The sequence below is a fragment of the Heteronotia binoei genome, chromosome 4 (assembly GCF_032191835.1).
Source record: "Heteronotia binoei isolate CCM8104 ecotype False Entrance Well chromosome 4, APGP_CSIRO_Hbin_v1, whole genome shotgun sequence".
NCBI classification, from domain to species: Eukaryota; Metazoa; Chordata; class Lepidosauria; order Squamata; family Gekkonidae; genus Heteronotia; species Heteronotia binoei.
Window position 1 is genome coordinate 57,295,465 of NC_083226.1, and position 23,770 is coordinate 57,319,234.

At 38.4% G+C, this 23,770-nt stretch overlaps 1 protein-coding gene across 42 annotated transcripts in view; it reads left to right on the forward strand.

Annotated features, from left to right (window-relative positions):
- PTPRD (protein tyrosine phosphatase receptor type D) overlaps positions 1-23,770 on the forward strand; it is a 1,753,725-nt gene that overhangs the window by 1,031,800 nt on the left and 698,155 nt on the right. For 16 of the 42 annotated variants that reach the window (XM_060237317.1, XM_060237332.1, XM_060237322.1 and 13 more), the window contains exon 1: positions 8,003-8,471. The exons of 1 other annotated variant lie outside the window; for it this stretch is intronic. The gene's annotated coding sequence lies outside the window, so the exon portion shown is untranslated. Of the gene's footprint in view, positions 1-8,001; positions 8,472-23,770 lie in introns of those variants that run through there. 25 more of the 42 variants (XM_060237335.1, XM_060237337.1, XM_060237336.1 and 22 more) reach the window with 5 other exon arrangements.

Below are 23,770 nucleotides of genomic sequence, written 5' to 3' on the forward strand. Positions count from 1 at the left end.
CCACAATGTGGACCCAAGGCAGTTAATATCATTATCTCTTCCATTTTATCTTCACAGCAACCTGTGAAGTAAGTGAGGCAGAATGAGTAACTGGCTCAAGGTCATTCAGTGAGCATCCAAGGCAGAATGGAGATTCAAACCAGGGTCTAACCTGAAACTCTATCCACTATATCATACTGCTGTTGAATAGCAGCAAATAGCCAGTCCTGGGTGAATCATAAAAGACATGTGATAGGAAGTAATCTTGTGGTTGCTCCCAATCCTGGCCCTGATGTGTCCTCCTTCAAAGACCAAAACAATTCTGGGAGAAGGCCCTGCCCCTTCTCCCTGCCTTTCACTGACAGAAATCAAAGCTGGAAAGCTGTCAATACAGTTGTGGTTTGCCCAGCAATGGCCCCTGAAGGCATACATTTCTTAAAGCTACAGCCGCTGCTATTTAAATATATATATATATATATATATATATTTCACATTTTTCTGTGAGCATGGGGTTTGTAGAAAAGACCTGTCTTTTCATGGCTAAAATCCATAGCTTTGGCCATCCTGATAATTAGATATATTATTGTGTTAAAATTACTCAAAAGATTGTGACAAAGAAAAACTTTTTTTAAAAATCTTCAGATATAATGAGGAAGAATATTTCTGTTGCTAGGTCTGGGACATAAGGTATGCTCAAGACATGTATCTGTTTTGGGTCCAACATTATCTTTTTAATGATCAAAATCATAACAATTTCTAGACCTGTTGCACATAATTGATACCATGAAGACGGAGACAGCTGAGAAAATACAGTTTGAGTTCACAGGCTCAATGCTCCAAGTGGTTTGTTTGCTAACGGCTTGAACAGTTTGCCATGGCAGTCAAGTATACAAAATCCATATATAGAACTAGGTTGAACTTTAGCTCTGACCTGATAAGACATCTGCTGTGGTTTACATGGAATGTTTGTGTACTAGTGGAGCCAAAAATGTGTTTCCATTCTTGAGGAATAAATTTTCCAGTTGAGAAAAAAAACTGCATGATTTCACCCATAGAGCTAGTTTAATATGGAAGTGGATTTTTTCACAAAACAAAAACAAAAAGTCCTAGTAATAATTAGTATGCAAGAAAGCAGATTTAATTTTTCCATTATATTTTTTCACAAGTCTTTCTCAATTCAACTATAATTGGGTCTTAGTCATCTTAATTTTAACATTATATGAATTAGGATAGTCATACAACAGATTTGTTCAAGTAGTATAGATTTAATTATGTTACATGTCATGAAAGCCACTCAGAAGGTGCATAACCAACAGGAATTTGCATCAGGAGGAAACCTTGAACTGAACTAGATGTTAGCAAGAGCCAAATTGAACTGGAACTGGAAAATGAAACTGTTCTTACTAAGAACGACTCTTGGCACTTACCATGAGGGGTCCTTCTAAGAGGATAGGATGACATCTTGGGTGTTTCCCACTGTCCAATCAGGGAGGCAGGAATCTTTAAAAAATCTTCCTCTTCCTGTTAAAGTGAAATTTAGATACTCTCAGTCTCTTCCTTTTTGTAGTTGTTGCATACATCACGATACCCATGTGTTGCAATTATTTACAGTGAAGATATAACAAGCCATCATCTGAATCTAACAGGTAAATCTCTATTAACATTTATTTTAAACCTTGGATTTCTAAATGACTAGGAGAAACAGACCTGAGCTGGTGCATCTGCAGTTTCAGAATTTTCATTCATAACACATAAGACTTTCTACTTTGGTGAATACTAAAACTTATATAGTACTAGACTAATAAGTTTGTGAACGTTGCCGGTAAACAAAAATAACAGTCTCTGCAAATATACTTTGGATATGCATATGTTTTAAGTACTAATTTGGTATCTCTAGGGACTCACTCACAGGTTTATCTTTATCTTTTAAACTTTCATGATTCTCATAAATCTTTCAAGTGATAAACCTTTGGTACTTAAAGGAAAGGATGTCTGAAGAAGAAAGTGATTCTGGGTACATTTTTTATTATTTTTGCCATGCTTGCTATTTTTATCTTGGCTCCTTGTATTAAAGGAATTGAAGAGAGTAAAAAAGACTTCAGGAAGCTAGTAATTAATCACACGATAAAAATCCATGGAGATTTGAGGCTGATGAAGTTGGATCAAGGTTTATTAGACTGCAAATAGAGTATGTGCTATATGGACTAGAAATGCATAAAACATGTATACTCATAGCTGTAAATACATTTCCCTCCTTTAAATTTTATAATATATAATGGAATACTGAAAATATTGATGTACTAGCTTAAAAGGGAATGGGAAGTGTATATTTTGATTAAATTATCTAGGCATTTGTGGAACTTAATATATAGATATGTGTGAGTGAGCATGCATATATTTGTTATAGATATTGAGGTGTTCATTTAATTTCTGACAGGTCAAACATAGAGACCATACAAGCTCCAGAGTATAAAAGAAAGCACTGCTGTGGAACAGCTCTCCTACGCTGGTAGTCATTAGTACATTCCACACAAAGTTGCCATAGTCGTGTTCAAGTTGCCAACCTTTGGGAGGGGCCTGGAGGTCTCATGTATTATAAGTGATCTCCGGAATACAGAGTTCAGTTCCTCTAGAGAAATGTCAGCTTCAGAGTGCAAACTCAAAGGTGTATTATAGATTATAAGTAAAATCCCTCCCCAAACTTCCCCTCCACAGTCATCATCCCCAAATATTCAGGAATTCCTCTGGCTTGAGTTGGTAGCCCTAATTGGTATATTTGGGAAGAAACAAGAATTGTGCAAACCAGTTTCATCCTACAGTCTTTAAATAGAGCTTAGAATGGTATGCATGATTCTCTCATCATCTGTTTCCCCCTCATTAAAACCTGATATGGTGTCAGACTGAAAGAGATTGATCAGGCCAAGATTATTATGAGCTTAATGGCAGAGGGGGATTTGAACGGAAAGTTTGTAGTCTGTTGTTTCAAATAACATGTGAAATGACATGGCCTTGTACAAGACTCAGATTCCAAGCACTGATGTCCTGTACCTTTATTGAAAAATTATTTATCGAGAAGAAAAAAGCCAGCTCTACTTAATCGAGAAGAAAAAACTCCAGCAACTTTCAAGGTTAACATTATGTGATGACTTGTCCTATAATATATGACAATTTTATTTCATTCACTACAAGTTTATTTCTTGAACTAATTCTTTCCAAATTTAAAGACAAATGAACATTGGCACTAGACTTCTTAGCAAAACAATGTACATTTCAAATGTATCATTTATTCAGGCAAAAAACATACACTATAGTGCATGATATATTACTAAGTGCAGGCAACACAATATTGTTTGAGGCTGAATAAATAAGATAAATTCAAATTCTCTTGATATTCTGATAGTTGTGTTTTGTGCCTGCATTTTCTTTCTTTTTCTTTGGACAAACCATTGATGCAGTTCCACTATCTGTCATGCAACAGTAGGATTCCACCGTTATGGCTTTTATTCAGATCGGTTTTCATTCATTGATTGTATGAAAGGCCCATTCGATAGTGGTTAATTCATGCAAATATCTACCTGAGGACAATGGAGGTTGTATCCCAGTAGGCATCAAGTCCGAATTGTAGGTGCAGTGTGTGTGAAAGAGTGGAAGCTGGTTTCCTTAGGGACGGAGGCTCTGACCAAAATATCTCAGGTTCAGAATTTATTAGAAATAGGCAATCCAAGACAGAAACAAGCAGAAACAAGAAGTCTGCAAATATAAGTGAATGATCCATTATGGCCAGAGAGTTTAATCACAGATCTGATATTCTCAACAGGTTAAAGTTTAAAGATACAGTTCCAAATTATCCAAATTTATATCTGGGCAGAGAACTATTACTTTAAATGGATCAAAGCATGTTTTTTTCAAAACACAAGTGTCCTCTCTTGCTTTAAATAGGTAACTGTAACTCCTCATAAGGATAGAACTTATTTTACAGAGAATTACCCTACTCAAAAGCTGATGTCATATAGAATTGTATATATAGTTTGTGATCTGAGGGGTTTTATTAAGTTCATTCAACAGAACTCCCTGACAAGTTTTATTTCACAAAAGAGACAGGACTGTTCTTATCTAACAAATCCAGCTCCCTGCAACAAGGAGACACACCTGTTGTGGTCAACTGGTGAAGAGGAGGGAGGAGGAGGAGGACATGCAATGATTGCATCCTGTGTTAGCTTTTGCTTGTGGGGTCCAGACTGCCACCCACAGCCTTGCATTCTTTGGCTAGCTGTTTGGTTTGGGACAGCATGGGCAGTGGGGCTAAGTATACTGGAAGAAAAACATCTTTCTGGTCTATGCTGGACCCTGAAAGAAGCCCAATGAAGAGGTGCCAGGCATTCAATGTCTTTTGCCAGCAAAACGCCCCTCACACCTAGTTTTTTTTTTATATTCTGATTTCCATGCCCTGGTTACCAGGGTAGGACAAAATACTTTCTAAAATGCATGTTTGCTTTTACTATTATGTGCACATCTACTGTCACAGCTGGCGGGGGGGGGGGTTGGAGTTCCCTACGTAATACTAATGGGGGGTCCCATTACAGTGTATTGCGGGGTTCACTGCTACCAAGCCTAGCTGTCTGTAGCACCTGTTATTCTCCCCACATGCCATCCAAGATCTGTAATCAATAAAGTTGTGGCCTGATTTTCCCCACTTCAGTGTATCTATCTTGTCCTCTCCCTCCCCTCCTGGCTATTCTCTATTTCAGGCACAACCACTAATTTGGTGAGATGTGAGAATGTGGGAACTCCTGCTGCACATGCTAAACGTAAGCCTCTCTTTAGTCGCCAAGGGAACACAGAAGGAATCTTAGTTGCTTAGTTGCTCCAGCTTTTGAGCCGGGAATGAGTGGCAACATAGTGATGACAGCAGTGAGGCCAAAATCTCTCTCAATTGCTGCCCTCCAGCAACTGACATCCAGATGCCTCCAAACATTGTGGTGCCATTTAACCACCAAGTCTAACAACCACTGATGGAACTACCTTCCATGAACATTTGTCTATCTTGCCTTTCATATTAGTTTAGCAACACAAAACAAGCAATTAAGGGGTGGAATGTATAAATTAGATTCAGCTGTAATATTTTCTTTTTTCTTAAATACAAACACTTTTATATGGGGAACACGATGATGACTAGAAAACATAGGAAGGAGCTGTCTGCTACTTGACTGTGTGAAAAGTTATTTGCTTTAAAACTCTCAAATTTTGTTCTTGATTTTAGAATCTGCAGGGCTCAAAGAACTATGAAATGTTTTCTGGGGGTAGAAAGGACCAATTGTCCACAGATATATAGTAAAACAATGCACTGCCTACCCACCTTCTCCAGCAATCCTAATTCCCTTTTCTTTGTGCATTTGTGTGCTGTCTGAAACACCTACACACATGAATGTATGCATACAGTAGCATGATTTTAGAATCTTCACATCACCTTTGATGTTTCAAATGTGTGGATGTTGTTAACATTCCCCTTTTTGTGTTTATGAGTGATTAAAAGTGATTGTAGATAATATTTTACAAATGCACTCAGATGTGCATATCTGAATATGTAGAATGAGACAGTGTGGTATAACTGAATTATGTACTAGGATCTGGAAACCCCACATGGCCATAAAGCTTGCTGTGTGATCTTGGGCCAGTCACTTTCTCTCAGACTAACATAACTTCCAGGGTTGTTAGAATAAAAAGGGAAAGTAAAACTGTCTATGATTCTCTGAGCTCTCTTGAAGGAGGGCAGGCTAGAAATGAATTAGACTGATAGACAGCACCATTGTTTTTTGTTACTGCTTTTCATGTATGCTTGAACACGAACTACAAATTGTACATTAAGCACATTATGAAATGGAAGGCAGTAATATCATAGACTGCTGTAGAGGTGTTACAGCTACGTGGCTCACTGCATATCAGGAAGGGGAATGAGTAACAGTATAGGTAGCTCCACATGCTACCATAATGTAACTGGCTAATGCCTTTATCAATCTTGCTTCTTAAAACACTGGAGTGTACGATGTTTGCAATGAAGGCAGCTATCCCTATCTGTGCTATTTAATCCTGACCTCCTTTTAAAGATGCTAAGACATTGTTGGCTCATGCAGGCATACTTCAAGGCAGCAGATAGAGGGCAAGAGTCAGCATGTTCTGCTAAGTAGGCCTCACATATTCACACTGGCAGCAGCCCCTGGCTCATCCTGTGGACAAACTGGGTCAGCAGTGAAGGAAAAAATGGTTGTACTTAAACTCTTCAAGTGTTACTTTTTGGAGAAGGCTTTAAGTTAATATTTGGACATTGACCTTGAGGAAACAGTGTCCATCTTTTGAATGTACCTTATTCTGATTTCCAAAGGCTTAAGTATGTGTGTGGGGACTTTAACTGTTCTGCACTTGTGATTTTCTGTTATTTTTCTTCTGTATAATTTATGCAGCTTCTGTATAAATGTATCCAGAAGACTTTATTTTAAAAAAAATATGTAGGCTGTTATTAATAACAAGGCTTCATTTAATATGTTTTAGCAACAACAAATGCTACTGTTGATATAAAGAACATGACCTGGAATAAATGGTATTGGATGTTTATTCAAACAACCAGACTGGAATCTATCTCTTCTACAGCAGAGCAACAGGGCTGTCCTCTGAAACTGTTTTCTTCACATATCTAACCTTGAGATTTCATTGGATCCACTAGCTGAGGTTTTAAACGGAGCAGGGATTTAGGTTGCAAATATTTTGAGGTTCCCAAACCAAGACAAAGCCTGGGGTGGGGTGAGGTTATCTCTGATCCCAAGTCCCGGCCTTTAGAGACGGCGAATAATTTGGAACAATCCTCTTCATATTTTACTTTGATGAAACGGTTTGTTAAAAAAGACTCCTTGAATCGTAATCCCTTCCCTTACTAGAAGAAGTTTTTTAAAAACAAACGTTGGGCTGTCTTGGTGCTCCCCGATAAAATGAGATCCGCTGTAATGATTACACGGATTTTCGAAAATTCATGGGAAAAGGCGGGGCAAAGACGGCGTGTACCGGATACACCTACTACCCAGCCCGTCACTTCACCGGCTCCGATTTGAAAGCGTGAGTTTCTCTGAGGGAAACGGCCGCGCGTTCTCTTGCCGCCTCGCCAACAGGGCACGAGAGCGTGAAAGAAAGAGACAGCGCGGCTGAGGCAGAGTAGAGTGGGGGAGGCCCTTCTGGGTTGATACCGCGGAATGGCAGGGAGTGACGTCACCGCCCAGCCCCTCCCCCCGTGTGTGCGTGCGCGTGTGCTTTCCTCGCGTCTTATGTCTTCCATCTGACAGTGGTCCAGGCTGAGAGAGAGACGCCGGGTGGCTCGCTGGTTCTCCCGCTCTCCCTTGCACAACCCCCAGCCCCGTTCTTCTCGTACCTTTCCCACTCACTCTCCTAAACGTCCGGCTCTGCAGCGAGCTTCTCTTAACACTGCTCCAGGGCAAGTCACTCTTGTGAGCCGCGTAGCATAAGAGGATTTACCAAAAGCAACAATAAATGTTTCTGTTTTTTTTTTTTTTTTAATCAAAACCCTGTTGAGAGCCAGGGAGCGCGCGAGAGACAGCAGCGGGAGCATCTCTCTTACTTTCTCTCTCCCCGCCAGCACTCTCAGTCACCTTTTCTCCTAAGAGGAGTCTAAGGGGATTTGGGGCAGGGGGCTCCTGCTTGGTATTTTAGTTATCTGACATTTCTTTTTCTTCGACAGCCCAGTCCAGATAAGCCGCCCCAGATTCCTAAATTGCCCTTGGGTTGGGAGCGAGAGGTTGTGCATGGCACTTTGAGACATTTGTTCCCTCTACCTCTGTTTTACTTGTGTGAGTGTGTGTGTGGAGAGGATCCGGTTTCTATTTGTAGCTAAAGAATGGACTAAATTAAGAGGGGCAAAGGGGTGGGGGAGAAGAAGAGAGAGAAAAAGGAGGCGGGAGTAAGAGGAGGAGGAGAAGGAGGAGGGGGAAGCAGAGAGAGTGCCCGGGAGCAGGAGCAGCAGCAAGAAGAAGAAGAAGAGAGCGGAGAAGAGCAGAGAGGAGGAAGAGAAACAGCAGCGGGAGGGGAACCCCGGCTGCCAGGGGAGTTCAGACGGCTGCTCAACCGCCCTGACTGCTCTCGACCCCTCGGACTGTCTCCTCAGAAGCCGCCAGCCACTTTCCGGCTTTGGACTGTCCGTGAGAAGAGCGACATCCCCCCACCCCCCTCAGCAGCCACAGCCAGCAGCGACCCGGGGGCTCTCGGCTTGGACCGGCGCTCTGCTTTGGATTAAATTGGCCGCCCGAGAGACGAGCAAGAGCGGGAGGGAAAGGTGGCCGCGCCGGCAGCAGCAGCGGCAAGAAGAGGGAGAAGCGCCTGTGGGTAGTGGCGGGCGGGAAGGCGGACTTGGTTGGCGGTGTCTGTGGTGGTAGCGGCGGCGGCGGCGGCGGCGCTGCTGCTGCCGCTGGGACTGGGGGAGCCAGCATGACCAGGTAATTCTCTTCTGCTGATGCCCCCCCCCCTTCCCTTCCTTCTCACCCTCTGTGTATGCATTTGCGAGACAGCCATGTGCATTTCTCAGTTACTGCCTCTTCGCTTTTAGACATGTTGATGCCCTTCCTCCTACCCGGGGGGGGGGGGAGGGGAGGGGTGGGGGGTGGTGGAGCTTCTAAGCCGGACTGGTAGTAAGGAGCATTTGGAAGGCTTGGGAGGGGAAGTGGTTGGCTGCGTTTCTGGGGTGCACACCAAGATAGGGCAGTTGTGTATACTGTGTATAGGTCATGATTACTGTAATGCCAAAGAAAACGGGGCGGGGGGGGGGAGGTATTGTTTTTAATGGTTGCGTTAGGATGTGTCCTGAGTGATGATTATTGTAGTGGCAGACAAGAACAGTTATCTAAGGCACTAACTACTATCTGGTGCGTATTCGGAGAGAGAGAATTCTTTGATCACACTGGAACAAATAAGGGTCCCCCTTTCTTTATCCTATGTTGTTGGGGGAAGACAACGTATTGCTTTTAAATGAGTAGTTAAAAGAAGCCAAGGGAAACACCCCAGCCTATCCGGTTGTCAGGCTTCTCAAAGTGCCCTTTATATGGTAAACTTATTGGATCCCAGTTCTAACTGTGCTCCTCTTTCCCTTCAGCTTCCATCGATTTCCAAGTTGCTTTCTCACACTTGTTACAGGTTTTATTTTGTCCTTTCTCCCCGACACCAATGACTAGCTGACTTAACAAGTCATAATTACTGCAAAACCTGTCCCCCACTCTCCTATTCTGCTGTTGCTAGTACTCTTTCTGTATTACTTCTGCAGAGTGCATGGACATCAACAGGCATAATTTCAGGGTTTTGCATGTTTTACAGTCTGTTCAGGACTGCATTTATTAGCAACTTTCCTCTGTAAATACACAAAACTGAAATGAATGCTTTTGACATGGAATAAGTGTTCACCCCAGCAGAGTGCAGCCTGAAGATTCTATGCTGTTTCAGTATCTAATCTGAGGCATTTATGAGTTCCTCAAAAGAAAGTGATTTTGCTTTGAAAATCTTTAATTTTGTGTTGTATGAGGGATTGTTTGTTGTTGTTGCTTAAAATTGCGCACTCTGGAAATTGTGGAGAAATAAGCGATGTAGTCCTCTTGTCAATTGCTTTTACCCCATTTTCTGTGTAGATATAACTAAGTTTGTTTTATATTTAAATGCCAATGGGTTTTCTTTTTCTTAAATATGAATTTCAAAAAAGATGAATAGAAATTGTGTATTTCCCTTGGCATTTTGTAGAAGACCTACGATTTGTAATTTTCCCCTTTTTTTGTATAAATGGGATTTAGGACATAGCTTTCAGACTTTTTAGTGGTTTTGGAAGGAATGCATATTGTTACAACAGGTTTACTTAAAACAACAACCCCCTAAAAGGATGTCTGCTCTGAAAATAATCCGTTGTTTGTAGCTGTTTCAGAAGGACACTGGCCATTCCATCACAATTCTTTTATAGTCATTCTCATGAGATGTACAGGACTGCTGCTGTATTTTTCAAATGTAAAATTGATAGACTGGTCAAAGCGATAAGTTCAGTTGTCAGATTCCTTCCAAGTAAATTGCTGTAAGCATCAGTTATCATTCCTTATATTGCATTGTCAAGGAACTAGGTCCTGTAGCTGCCTTTTACAAAGAGACACATTTAATTGTGTAGGCTTTCTAATAGTAATGCTATCACTTGTGGAGGTATATATATGTAGGTACTTTCCATTCAGAATGATATATGACTTGTTCACATCGTTTGAGAGCTTTACAGTGCAATCCTGTATAGAACTACTTCAGTATAAGCCCATTAAAATCAGTGAGTTTAGACTGGAATAACTCTTCATAGAATTGCACTGCTAGCTAAGACTTCTGTTTTAAGATGCCTGAAGGAATTCAGTGTGGTTTGAATGTGTTATGTCAAGGAGGAATGGTGTTTAAATACAAATTGGAGTTTCTAGATTTCAGAGATTTACGTATGTTTTAAAATGTACTTTGCTTTTGACCAAAATATTCTTTAATAATTTGTGTCACTATTTGTATTCTAACATTTCATTATTATATAACCCAGATATTACATCCCAGCAATGATGGGATAGGGAAAGGTGGCCATACAATATTTTACTTCCAGTGTAGACTTTGGACCAAAACTTTGAGTTGGATTCAGAAGCTCAGCTGCTCTGTTCCAGCCATCATTATGTTATAAACCACTCCTTGTTTCTATGCTAAAAGAATGGTGGTATCAGAAGTTCGCAAGCTGAAAAAGTAGAGATCACCCCTTTGTCTGCTACTGTGAATCCTGAACCACTAGGGGCCTGTATAAACTACTCTTAGACAGCAAATTCCATTGTACAGAATTCTCTCATGCTTTGCAGGAAGGACATTATTGTACAATGCTTAGTACCATAAAGGTTTACCTATGGCTTATTGTAAATAGGTTATAGTAATATTACTGGAAATAATAAAAAGTTATTATTTATTATATATGGGCTCTTTTGTCAGCTTTGCTGTTTTCATGGCTAAGAAAGGATGCTATGTGCAAGATGATCTTCAAGATAAAAGTGAGATTTCTTTAGTCGCATGTTCTCTTTAGTCTTATGTCTAACTTTATATGGGACTTTTTCAAAGACATCTGTATTCTCCATTAGATTAGAAACAGCAACATGGGGTTAACAGATAAATTGAAAGGATTATTCTAAAAAGAATAGGTATAGATTGATTTGGTTATTTAATCTACCTTTCTAAGTGTAGAGAGTCCAAAGTTATGCCTGGTTCTAGTCAATACTTACAGGATCCGATTTGAAGAAGCACCATACACTTTTGAATGTCATTTTCACAGATTTAAAATTGACTAACCCTGGCATTCCTGATAGACATTAGGCAATAAGGTCAAGTGTTCCTTTGTTGATTTTTAGTTTTTCAAACTGACAAGTCAGACCATTTGTACTAGGAACAGCTGAAGTATTTGCATATTGAATTTCCTTCAAAGTGAACATGATTTATCAAGCTAACAGGCAACTCTATTTTTGAAAAGCTGCTAAAGATAAATCAGGAGATGGTGTGTCACAATAAAAGTACTACTTCAGTGTGCCTATTTGTGTGTGTGCATGGCCGCGCATAAATGGACTAATTTAGGAATACAGTTTCAGACTGTAGGGTGTGAAATGGGACAATAGCCTTGAAGATCTTAGTTTTGCATCCAGTGAAAATGACTAGAGATAGATATTGGTGAAAAATGGCTAAATGTAATAGTTCAGTGTGTGTGGTTATAACTTTACTGTTTTGACAGCAACCCTTCTAAATACATTTCCTTGAGTTCTGTTGTGTTGTAAATAGACATATACAAGAAAACAGTAATACACCTGTAACTGGGTGCATGAGAACTTATTCTGCATGGATGTTCATGATGTGGTATAATTAAGCTGTACACATATAAAGAAACTTTATTATTTTTTTAAAGGGGGGAGAAATAAGTTTAGTGATGTATTTATACCAACTTGTGCCATTTATGGTCTCCTTTTTCTTTAATTTTGCTGTTAGTAAGACTTAATGGTTGTTAAAATTGGAAACAAACTCTAGATTTCCCATAGGTTGTAATTTTTTGAGATAAATTTTATTTGTTGATTCCTTGTTTTAGATAGTTGCTCAGAGTAATACAACTTGCAGCCTATATGCAGAATCAGTGCTTATTCCTTCATATGCTATCAGTACTTTGCCAAGTGGAAGCAAAGGGGAATGAGTTATTTCTTCCTGTGAACTACTGCATTGAGAGTTCTTGTAGAACACCTCTCTGAGGAAATCTGATGATGTAGAAGGAGATGGTGTGAGATTAATTTGTCTGTAAATTCTGTCCCAACAATCTTTGCTTGATAAGATGTAGTGAATTCATAGGGGTTCTGTGTCTACAGCACCGATTTAGTGGAACATGTATCTATCAGAACCATAATGTGTCTCTAGTAAGGTCACTCATCTCTTTCTGATCATTGGCATCTCTTATTAAATTCACAAATTGCTATGTCACAGATAATTTTGATTAAAAGCAAAATGTTGTAAATTCTGTTCAGAATAATCTAAATTCCATATCCATGTGTAAATACCGTAGTGAAAAAATTATATATATATATATATATATATAGCTTACTTTTTCTTGTTTACTAGTTGTGTCATATGTTTAAAAAGTCACAAATGTAAATTGATATTGGGTGTATCCAGAATGATAGAATTAGAGGAGTCCTCCTTGGGCCATCTGTTTAACCCCCGCCCTGGGGCAGGTTATTTTATATCTAATATATCCCTAACAGATGCCTGTTCAGCTTTCCCTTGAAAACATCCAAAAAGAGAAAAATTAAAACAATCAACCTGGGCAGCTTATAAAATTGCATGTATATGCAAGTGTTCCATAATGTATTTAGACAGTTATTTGAGATGTATATACATGTTGTAAGATACATACACATTAATATATAAAGTTCTTTGAGACTCATAGAAGTAAATAAGAATACTCAAATAGTTGTGGCAGTTAATTAAAATGTGAATGATTTAATAACAATGGTATAGCAATCGCTGTAGCATGCTTTAGTGTTTCTCTTTAGACACTTCCGAAATCTGAATGATTTTTGAGACATTTTTTCATTAAAAATCTGAATGATTTTTTCATTAAAAATCTGAATGATTTTTGAGACATTTTTTCATTAAAAGAATTTCTCTTTTTATTTGGAGACAGTCAGCTTTATTATTCTTGTTTTGCATTTTCCCTTGATTAACATAGCAAGAGTGTTAGCTGCTTTTAATTTTTAATGCCAATAAAAGTATTGACTGACTGACTGACTTTTAAATTTGTGTGTGTGGAGTTGGCATATCCTTTTGCTTTGCAAATAATCCAAGTGTGACTCCTTTAAGAAGCAGTCCAGCATACACTTATCTCACATGGTTTAAATTGTTCGATACACATTTTTTCATAAATAATATATTAAATGCGTTGTATGAAACAGAGCAAAAAATGTGGCAATCATTCAGGCTGTATCCTTTAATGCTTTTGGAAGCATATTTTAAAGTTCAGTAAGTGATGTGCTTAAATTGGTTTATAGATAGCAAAATACTAACTTCTTATGCCAACTAAGACAGTTTTGTGATTTTACAATTTTAGAGATAAGCTGGACAACTGGTGTCTGTAATCACTGAATGATTTTCACATTTCCTTTGTCCCATTCATCCTTTGTTGTTATCAGTTACATATGTTGTTTCTTAGATTTCTCCTAAATGACTGGATCTGGGGGTACATAAATACTCCTTTATCTTAATACAGTGATGGTGTCGAAGGGATTGCAGCATTTGGAATGCACCATGTATGGTCCCACAGACTTAACGGTAGTTAACTATGCAATTTACAGTCTATTCAAGGCTGCTCTAAAATATTTCATTTCAAATAATAATTTCTCATTTTTTACTGGAAGCAGGTTTGAATTGTCTCACTAGATTCAAAAGATACCAAGATTAATCTAATTATTTTAAAGAAGAATTCATAAAGACCAGCATTTGGATCAGAAAATAAAACTGAGGTTCCTTACTCCCCCTCTCCAGTATGTTTTAATGGTGGTATGTCTTAGGAAGCTGCTTAACTGTTGTCCAGAGCAGCTGCCCTTCCCTGAAAGATTAGGTTTCAGAAGGAATGATGGATGTTGAATGCCTGTAGCCAGTTGTGGGGTTTGCTCTGAGGTCAATGGTACTGATGGAAGATAGGAATTTACAGCCTTCTGTCTCGATGCCAGCTCAACCAGTAGCATTTTTCAGGGAAAAAAATTAAACTAGACACGTACAGTGCTGTGTTAATATTCCAATTTGCTTCGGAAAGCCATTTATTTCACAAGTAAAAGAAGATAGAACAGTTGTGGTTATTAAGACCAGTATTAGTCCTTGGAATTCTTGAATATTTTATTTGCAGATAAAATAGATAAATCATCCTAAACTACACATACAGTGCAAGGATTCCATTTTTATGGTATTTTCATTTGATTTATTTTTAGACTTTTATGTCTGTACTTGGATAATGTGGTAATTACAAAATAAATCTGAATTGTTGAAGTATTTATTCTGGAATAAAAATTTCACCTCACAAAGCAATTTAACATATAATTATAATTACCTGAAAATAAGTCAGGTAGTTAGAATACACAGGTCACTTAAAAGTTTGAATAGATTTGCATTTTGTAACTTTGTATGACATGTTTTAGGACTGATATATTTGTTTTCCTGGAAAGTTAAAGTGGAACGAATGATGTATATATGATAACGCAACAAATTCTTATCATTTGTTTGAATTTGCATCTATCTATGAAAACAGAGAGAGATTTTCTTTTTAGTAGCTGATAGAAGGTTTTGGGGTTTTTTAAAGCGAACATCTCTGGGTTAAGAAGTCTTAGTGACCTTCCTGACAACTTGTTTCTTAATGTCCCCTAAGGTAAGGGATCAGAAGCATTCTCATAAAGCTAACATCTTCAAGCCCTGGTCCATCAAGGATATGGAATTCTTCCAAGTAGCTGTGTGCGCTACATCACTGGCAGCTTGCCAAAGAGGTTTTTTTTAAATAAGTGTGAAAGACTGCTATCAATTAAAATGAGGCATTTAAAATATTAAATTCACTGTTTACTAATTAATTTTAATATAAATAACAGATGGGTTACTTGATTAGAGCTTTCTCAAAAATGTTCATCTCTAACCCTTTTAAGAAAGAATAATATTTCTTGAGCCTTCATTTAATGCATCAGTAATTTGCTTTTGCATAACAAATTTTTAGAGGTAGCAAATGTGCTGCTCTCTTTTAATGGCTTGGTTTTGTATTTTTCTCATCAAGCAAATACCTGTATTTTTATTATATTCAAGTAATAGAAGGGAGTGTGTCTATGTGTATAAAAATAATGTTGGTTGAGGGCAGTGTTCCCTCTAAGCTGAGTTGGTGTGAGTTAGCTCACAGTGTTTTAGCCTTCGACTTACATATTTTTGTCTTAACTCAGGAAGGATGGTCCCAGAGCAAACTAATTTATGCAGTAGCCAAATCACTCACTCACATCTTTAATACCAGTAGCTTACAAAGTAGAATTTTTGCTCACAAGACTCCACAGCTTGGAGGGAGCTCTGGTTGAAGGATGTATTCATCTTAAGTAAGTTTTACAATCTATTAATGCAATAATCAAAGACTAGAGACTGTTCTCAGGGGCAAATATTTATAAAAACACAATTTTCCTTTAGATTTTTGCACGTACAGTTTTGTTGTAAATAATCTCATGAAGTGCTTATATATTAATCCAGAGATACAAATTCTTCATCCTTTCTGAATAAATCTTGTAACTCAAAGGCCTGAAGGTATTCAAGTGATGAATTTAAAAAATAAAAATGCTATTATTAAAAGCTACCAGAATTCAGGCCTAATTTTGAAAGATCCTAACGTTTAGACTGATAGAGTTGTTATGAGTGAATGGGGACATTTAAATCTAAGACACTAATATATTGCTTCATTTCTTAAGGAGTGCGTTTTGACTGGATATCACATAGATCCAGTTAGCATTCTTGCAGTTCCAGTTAGCAGGACCTGGAGTTACTTTATATTTTCCCATCTTTGCTAGAATTTTTCAGAATTTCCCATTGGGTGACAGGAAATTGCCAGCACAATCATAAACTCAGAAGGGTGGAACTGCTTAGGATAGTACTGCATATCAACCAAACTATTTAAAAAAGTTTTGATCTGTTTCAAACAATCGAAACTTTATGGTCATATGAATTAGGAACTGGTGTTGTATATTGTTGAATTACACTAGCGGTACTCTATTGGCACATTTCAACTTGCTATTATAATCTTTATAGTAGCTGTGGGAAATGTTGGTGATCCATGATTCTCTGTTGTTAAATCTGCCTTATGTTGCAATCCTTCTAATTTTCAAAATTGTAAAACCAAGAAGACCTTTTTCATCCTAGTTCCTGTTGCTTTACATAGTCTTTATGGATTAGTCTATATTTTGATTATACAAAGTGGAACCTTGTTTTTCTGTATTAACAGGCTATACTCCAGCCTCATATTTTAGAACTATAAAATAGTTCATATTGTCAGGTACAATGCTTGACAGAGAGAAACAGAACTATTTTTCCTGGTACTTCACTTTCTCACAGATGGCCAATTTGGTTTTGTTTATTTGTTTTTAAATAATATTTACAGAATGTTGGATGTCCAACATTTAAGCGCAACAGATTTGACTGTTAGAGTAGTTCCCTTTGTAAGAAAATTAATACTTAATAGTGAATACTCAGTGCTTTCTATAGATAATTAAAAACATTATTTTTTATGTGGGTGGGTTAAGCCAAATATTTACTAATATCTCCAGTTTCTCAGAACTGCCTCCCCCAATATTTTTATCGTTATTATGTTGTTTTTACCCAACTATATTACAGAAGTGTCTTCCCTGGAAAAAATTATTAGCTTGCATTGATTCCTTTCTATGGTCCCTAACTGAATTTCTGTTGTGTGTTCTAGTGTGAATTGACCAATATCATAAGTACTAAATGTGGGAGGTGTTTCCAGCTTCCCTTTTTAAATCTCCTGCTCCCTAACACATATCTTTCAATCAGAGATCCCTTAGAGCAGACTAAGTAAAGCATGCAGGGCTGTCACCACAAAGCAAAGTTAACTCATTGTTCCATTATGGAAGTTCTATGAATATGTGCACTAGCTTCTCTGAATACTGACCACTGATTCCTATATTTCTAAAATAGTTGAAAAGTTCATATTAATAACATTTGTGCAGTATAAGCAACAAATTTGCAGCATGACTCATGAGGCACAGAGATTCTGCTATTTTACAAGTTTTATCAAACCATGTGCAACATTTTACCTAGTATCTGCATGGCTGTAATGCTTAGTTGTGGTCAGAAAGATGTGCAAAAATACTAGCATTAATGTTATATAATACAATAAACCAAAGAGAGTCTAGTGACACTTTTAAGACCACCCCCCCCCCTAGATATGAGCTTTTCTGTGCACACACACTTCCACAGATACATAGAAATGGAATATCACATTTAAACATAAAGGCAGAGGCTGAACAGCAAACTAGCATGTAACATGATGAAGATACTTTAAGATATGCAGAGAAAAAAAAAGGAATAACAAGCTAAGTATACAGTTGATAGGATTTAGAATCAGAATCATACAGTTGGAAGGTACCTCCAGTGTCCTCTAGTCCAACCCCCTGCACAATGCAGGAAATTCAGAAATACCTCTCCTCCACATCCCCAGCGACCCCTGTTTCATGCTCACAAGATGACAAAGAACTTCCAGGATTCCTGGCCAAACTGGCCTGGAGAAAAAATTGCTGCCTGACCCTGAAGTGGTGAAGAGCATTTCCCCTGGTGGATAAGAAAGGACTATGAGAACGAAGCACTAGTGCAACCCTTTCTACCTTCTCTCTCTCGATCTGCATAAGTTCACAGAATCAGAATTGCTGTCAGATAGCCACCTAGCCTCTGTTTAAAAACCTCCAAAGGACAGCCCACCACTTCCTGAGGAAGCCTGTTCCACTGAGAAATTGCTCTAACTGCTAATGTTTTGTCAAAAACTCTTGATTTAATTTCAACACATTGGTTCTGGTCCAACCTTCTAGGGCAACAGAAAATAACTCCATGCCATCCTCTATATCAGGGATCCCCAACCCCCAGTCCGTGACCTGTTAGCAACCAGGCCATGAGTTGTATAATTATTATATATTACAATGTGGTAATAATAATTAGATAACCACGTTGGATTTACATCCTGCCCTGCACTCCAAATCTCAGAGTGGCTCACAATCTCCTTCATCTTCCTCTCCCACAACAGACATCCTGTGATGTGGATAGGGCTGAGAGAGCTCTCCCAGAAGCTGCCCTTTCAAGGACAACTCTGCAAGAGCGATGGCTGACCCAAGGCCATTCCAGCAGCTGCAAGTGGAGGACTGGGGAATCAAACCCGGTTCTCCCAAATAAGAGTCTTCACACTTAACCACTACACCAAACTAATAGGAAATAAAGTGCACAATTGTATAATTCTGAAACCATCGTCTCCTCCCGGTCCATGGAAAAATTGTTTTCCACAAAACTGGTCCCTGGTGCCAAAAAGGTTGGGGCCCACTGGTCTATATGACAGCCCTTCAAGTACTTGAAGATGGTGATCGTATCCCCTCTCAGTCATCTCTTCTCCAGGGTAAACATGTCCAGCTTCTTCAACCTTTCCTCATGGGATGGTCTCCAGACGCCTTACCATCTTTGTTGCCTTCCTCTGGACATTATAGCTTGTCTATGTTCTTCTTAAACTGTGGTGCCCAAAACTGAACTCAGTACTGTAAGTGAGGTCTAATCAGAGCACAATAAAGCTATACTGTCACTTTGCGTGATCTGAGACACTATACTTCTGTTGCTACTGTCCAAAATAGCATCTAGCTACTGCATCACATTGGTGACTTGTGTTCAGTGTGCAGTCTACTAAGACCCCTAGATCCTTTTTGCACATACTACTGCCAAGGCAAGTTTCTCCCATCCTATAATTATGCATTTGATTTTTCCTATCTAAACACAGAACTTTATGTTTATTCCTGTTAAAATTATTTTTATTTGTTTCAGCCCAGTTTTCCAGCCTGTCAAGGTGATTTTGTCCCCTGCCTCAGTCTTCTACAGTGTTTGCTATGCCTCCCAATTTAGTATCATCTACAGATTTAATAAGCATTCGCTCTATTCCTTCATCCAGATAATTTACATAGATGTTGAACAAAACAGGTTCCAGGACAAATCTCTGAGGCACTCTACTTGTCACTCCTCTCCAAGAGGATAAGGAACTATTCACGAGCACTCTTGGGTGCAATCTGTTAACCAGTTACAGATCCACCTAACAGTTATAGAATCCAGATCACATTTTACCAGTTTGTCAATAAGAATATGTGGAACCTTATCAAAAACCTTACTGAAATAAAGATAAACTATGTCTACAGCATTCCCTTGATCCGGCAAGGTAGTAACTTTTTTGAAAAAAAAAATCAGTTTAGTCTGACATGACTAGTTATTGAGAAACCCATGCTGGCTCCTAGTAATCACAGCCATCCTTTCTAAATGCTCAAGGAGTGACTGATGATTTGTTCTAAAAGTTGGTAGCTGATGGGTTGGTAGTTACCTGAATCCTTCTTTTTCCCCTTCTTGAAGATGGGGGCAACATTTACTTCCCTCCAGTCTTCTGGAACCTCACCTGTTCTCCAAGAATTCTAAAAAATAATGGACAGAGACTAAGAAATTATATCTGCAAATTCTTTTAGTATCCTTGGATGCAGTTCATCTGGCCCTGAGGACTTAGTTTCATTTTTTAAAAGCTGAGTGTTGATGTAGTACTTTGTGCTGATCCTATGCTGCAATAACTTTCCCTCATCCTGTGTTCTGGTTTTGCCATGTTAAGCACTGTTTCCCTTGCAAGAGAAGACTGAGGAAAAGTAGGAATTAAGTAGTTCTCCTCTCTGTTAATTAATTTAACTAAGGGGAACAACAGTGAAGCAATAAATATGTCAAAATAGGAGATAAATGTGTAAAAGAAGTATTTCTAATTATGTGAAGTTAACTGAGACACTGCATTTGTCTCCTCTGTAGCATGAAGTTAACAAATGGCATTTTTTCCCTTTAGTTGGGGTGGGTGAAGTGTTATGTACGGCAATATATATCAATTTTAATTGCATTACATTAAAATCACTATGTACTGTTCTAAATACTATACCAATATATTATTTAGAGGTATTATGTCATATAAATGTGTCCCTATATATATTGCATTGGAATTCAAATACTATTCCAATATATTTGTCCAAAAAAGAAGTGCATTAAAATACGGAGGATTTATATCCCTTCTTGGTGAGAATAAGTTTAGCGTATGTAAAGCGATAAGAAGCCAACATCCCTGTTAAGTCTGGGGGGAGGGGGTGTTCGTTCCAAGTGTGATAACTTGTAATTCAGCACTTTCCCTTTCCATTCTGTTCCTGAAGTTCCTTTGCAATAAAACAGCTACTTTAAAGTCACCCATTGGAGGTTGAAGTGTTTTCCTATAGGTTTTCAGTCTTGCGATTCCTGATATCAGTTTTGTGTCCATTTATTCTTTGGTGTAGGGTTTGTTCAGCTTGCCCTATGTAGAGAACCAAAGGACATTGTTGTCTTTTAATGGCATATACAATGGTAGAAGATGAGAAAATAAATGAGCCTGAGATATGTAGTTGATGCTAGATCCAGTAATTATGTTGTCTGGGTGTATTTGGCAGCAAAGTTGGCGATTGGATTTATTGCAAGTTGTGGTACCAGTGTCCATGTTCAAATTAGATGTTGCATTGTTGTGGGTGAGGAGTTGTTTGAGATTGGAGAGTTGTCTGTGTGCAAGAAAAGATTTTCCTCCTAGTACTTGTGAATGGAGCTGTCATTGTCCAGTAGAGGTTGTAAGTCAGTGATGATGTGTTGAACTGTTTTGTGTTGAGAGTTGTGACTACTAGTGGTGTTTTATTATTGACTTTTTTGTGCCTGTCTTGTCCTCTGTCAGGTCCTCTGTCTCAGTATTGTTTATTCTGGTAGTGTCTCCTGCTATCATAGATTATGTAACTGGAGATACTTGTGCTCTCTCACTGAGCCGTTGCTGCCCTCCCTCATCTTATGCAAAGAATCAAAGACTTGCCATGTGACTGACCCCTGGACATTCCTCCAATCGACGTTTTGAAATTTCACCAAACATTGGCCATGCATTTCGAAATTTGCCTTTGCAACCATAAGAACTAAACATTTCTTACAAAGAATATAATGAAGTGTACTGAGGTACATAAAATACTGAATATAAAACTCTGCTGTCACGTAATACACCGCATATTATAGAATATACAGCATTCCTGATTAACATGATAGACTGTTTGGTTGAGAGTGGCCTACGTGTCTCTAGCCTAATGTTGTTGTTCAGTTGCACAGTCGAGTCCGACTCTTTGCAACCCCAAGGACACAGTCATGCCAGGCCCTCCTGTCTTCCACCATCCTCTGAAGTCTGTTCAAATTTGTGTTTGTTACATCAGTCTAGCCTAATGACTGGTATACAAAAATTAAAACCAAAAGTTTATATCTTGTGATGTAGAAAAATAACTAAGGAAAAATAATTTCACCATTGGCATTTTCAGTAATGCAGATAATTGTTAAAAATATTTGTGTTTCTGACCTTCTACAGCCTTATTTGAATGTAGGGATTTGACTTGTCTTGTTTCATTAAATAATTTAATCTGCTTAATTTAAATATTTTAAATTATGTAACAATATTTCTGGAAATATGAGAAAGATTTTTTTAATAACAGTGTTAGAAATTAGGATGAGGTTTTGTAAACATTTGGATCGGATAAATTTCTTTAAGTGGTTAAGTGTGCGGACTCTTATCTGGGAGAACTGGGTTTGATTCCCCACTCCTCCACTTGCACCTGCTAGCATGGCCTTGGGTCAGCAATAGCTCTGGCAGATATTGTCCTTGAAAGGGCAGCTGCTGTGAGAGCCCTCTCCAGCCCCACCCACCTCACAGGGTGTCTGTTGTTGGGGAGGAAGGTAAAGGAGATTGTGAGCCGCTCTGGAGTGGAGGGTGGGATATAAATCCAATATCATCTTCTATTACTGACATAGATACATGTATCTTTCTTTATTGTATTTTGTGCCTGAAAGCACATGAGGAAGTGCAAAAGTTTTAGAAATGCAGTGCAGATCTAAGGACAAACTATGAAACAAATACAGTAAAATACAATTAATTAAAATCAACAATAGTACAACCAGGCTTTGAGGGCTTTGAGCCTAGCTGAGTGTTTAGGTAGCTTGAATTATCAGATTGCTTGTTGATTTTGAGTAGCGTTTCCAGACCCTGCCCTGTGGGCAAAAAATCCTCTACTCTGGCAGTCCTCAATTGGCTGGCAGAAGGAAGTACTAGGCATCTATCACTGGCAATATGGTGACATCAGTTCTGGCGTGCACAACAATGTTGTGACCTAAGTTCTGGCATTCACAGGCAGTGTGAGGATGCTCTGGTATTTTCACATAAACTCTATAGTGAAAACAGCCTTTAGGACTCAGTTTTCTGCTTGGAAGCCCCACATCAGCCCCTGCCAGTTGCTGGGAGGTACCTGGCAACCCTAATCCTGTGCTGTCCTCTAGAATTGCTGATGTTTACATCACTGTGGTCCCTGGCATCCTTCTTGTTGAAAAACACTAGCATAGCATAACCAGTTTTATGGATCATGAAACCAACAACATGGACAGGTTTTTTTTAAAAAAAGAAATCCTTCCAGAGATTTGCTTGTAGCTATAATAAAACAAAAAATAAAAACATAAAACACCAACATAAAAACCACCCATGAAAATGATGATAAAACTGAAATTAAGGACAAAACAGGATAATCAGAAATTTAAAGTAGTGGCTATAAAACAATAGTGTTAATAAAAAAGGCCAACGCCATGCTGGGTATTATTAGGAAGGGAATTGAAAACAAATCAGCCAGTATCATAATGCCCCTGTATAAATTGATGGTGCGGTCTCATTTGGAATACTGTGTGCAGTTCTGGTCACCGCACCTCAAAAAGGATATTATAGCATTGGAAAAAGTGCAGAAAAGGGCAACTAGAATGATTACAGGTTTGGAACACTTTCCCTGTGAAGAAAGGTTAAAATGCTTGGGGCTCTTTAGCTTGGAAAAATGTCGACTGCGGGGTGACATGATAAGAGGTTTACAAGATTATGCATGGGATGGAGAAGGTAGAGAAAGAAGTACTTTTCTCCCTTTCTCACAATACAAGAACTCGTGGGCATTCGATGAAATTGCTGAGCAGTCGGGTTAGAATGGATAAAAGGATGTACTTCTTCATCCAAAGGGTGATTAACATGTGGAATTCACTGCCACAGGAGGTGGTGGCGGCTACAAGCATAGCCAGCTTTAAGAGGGGGTTAGATAAAAATATGGAGCAGAGGTCCATCAGTGGCTATTAGCCACAGTGTGTTTGTGTGTGTGTGTGTGTGTGTGTGTGTATGTATATATGCTGGATCAGGCCAGTGGCCCATCCAGTCCAACACTCTGTATCACACAGTGGCCAAAATTTTATATATATATATATATATATATATATATATATATATATATATATATATATATATATATATATATATATATATATATATATATATATATAAAATTTTGGCCACTGTGTGATACAGAGTGTTGGACTG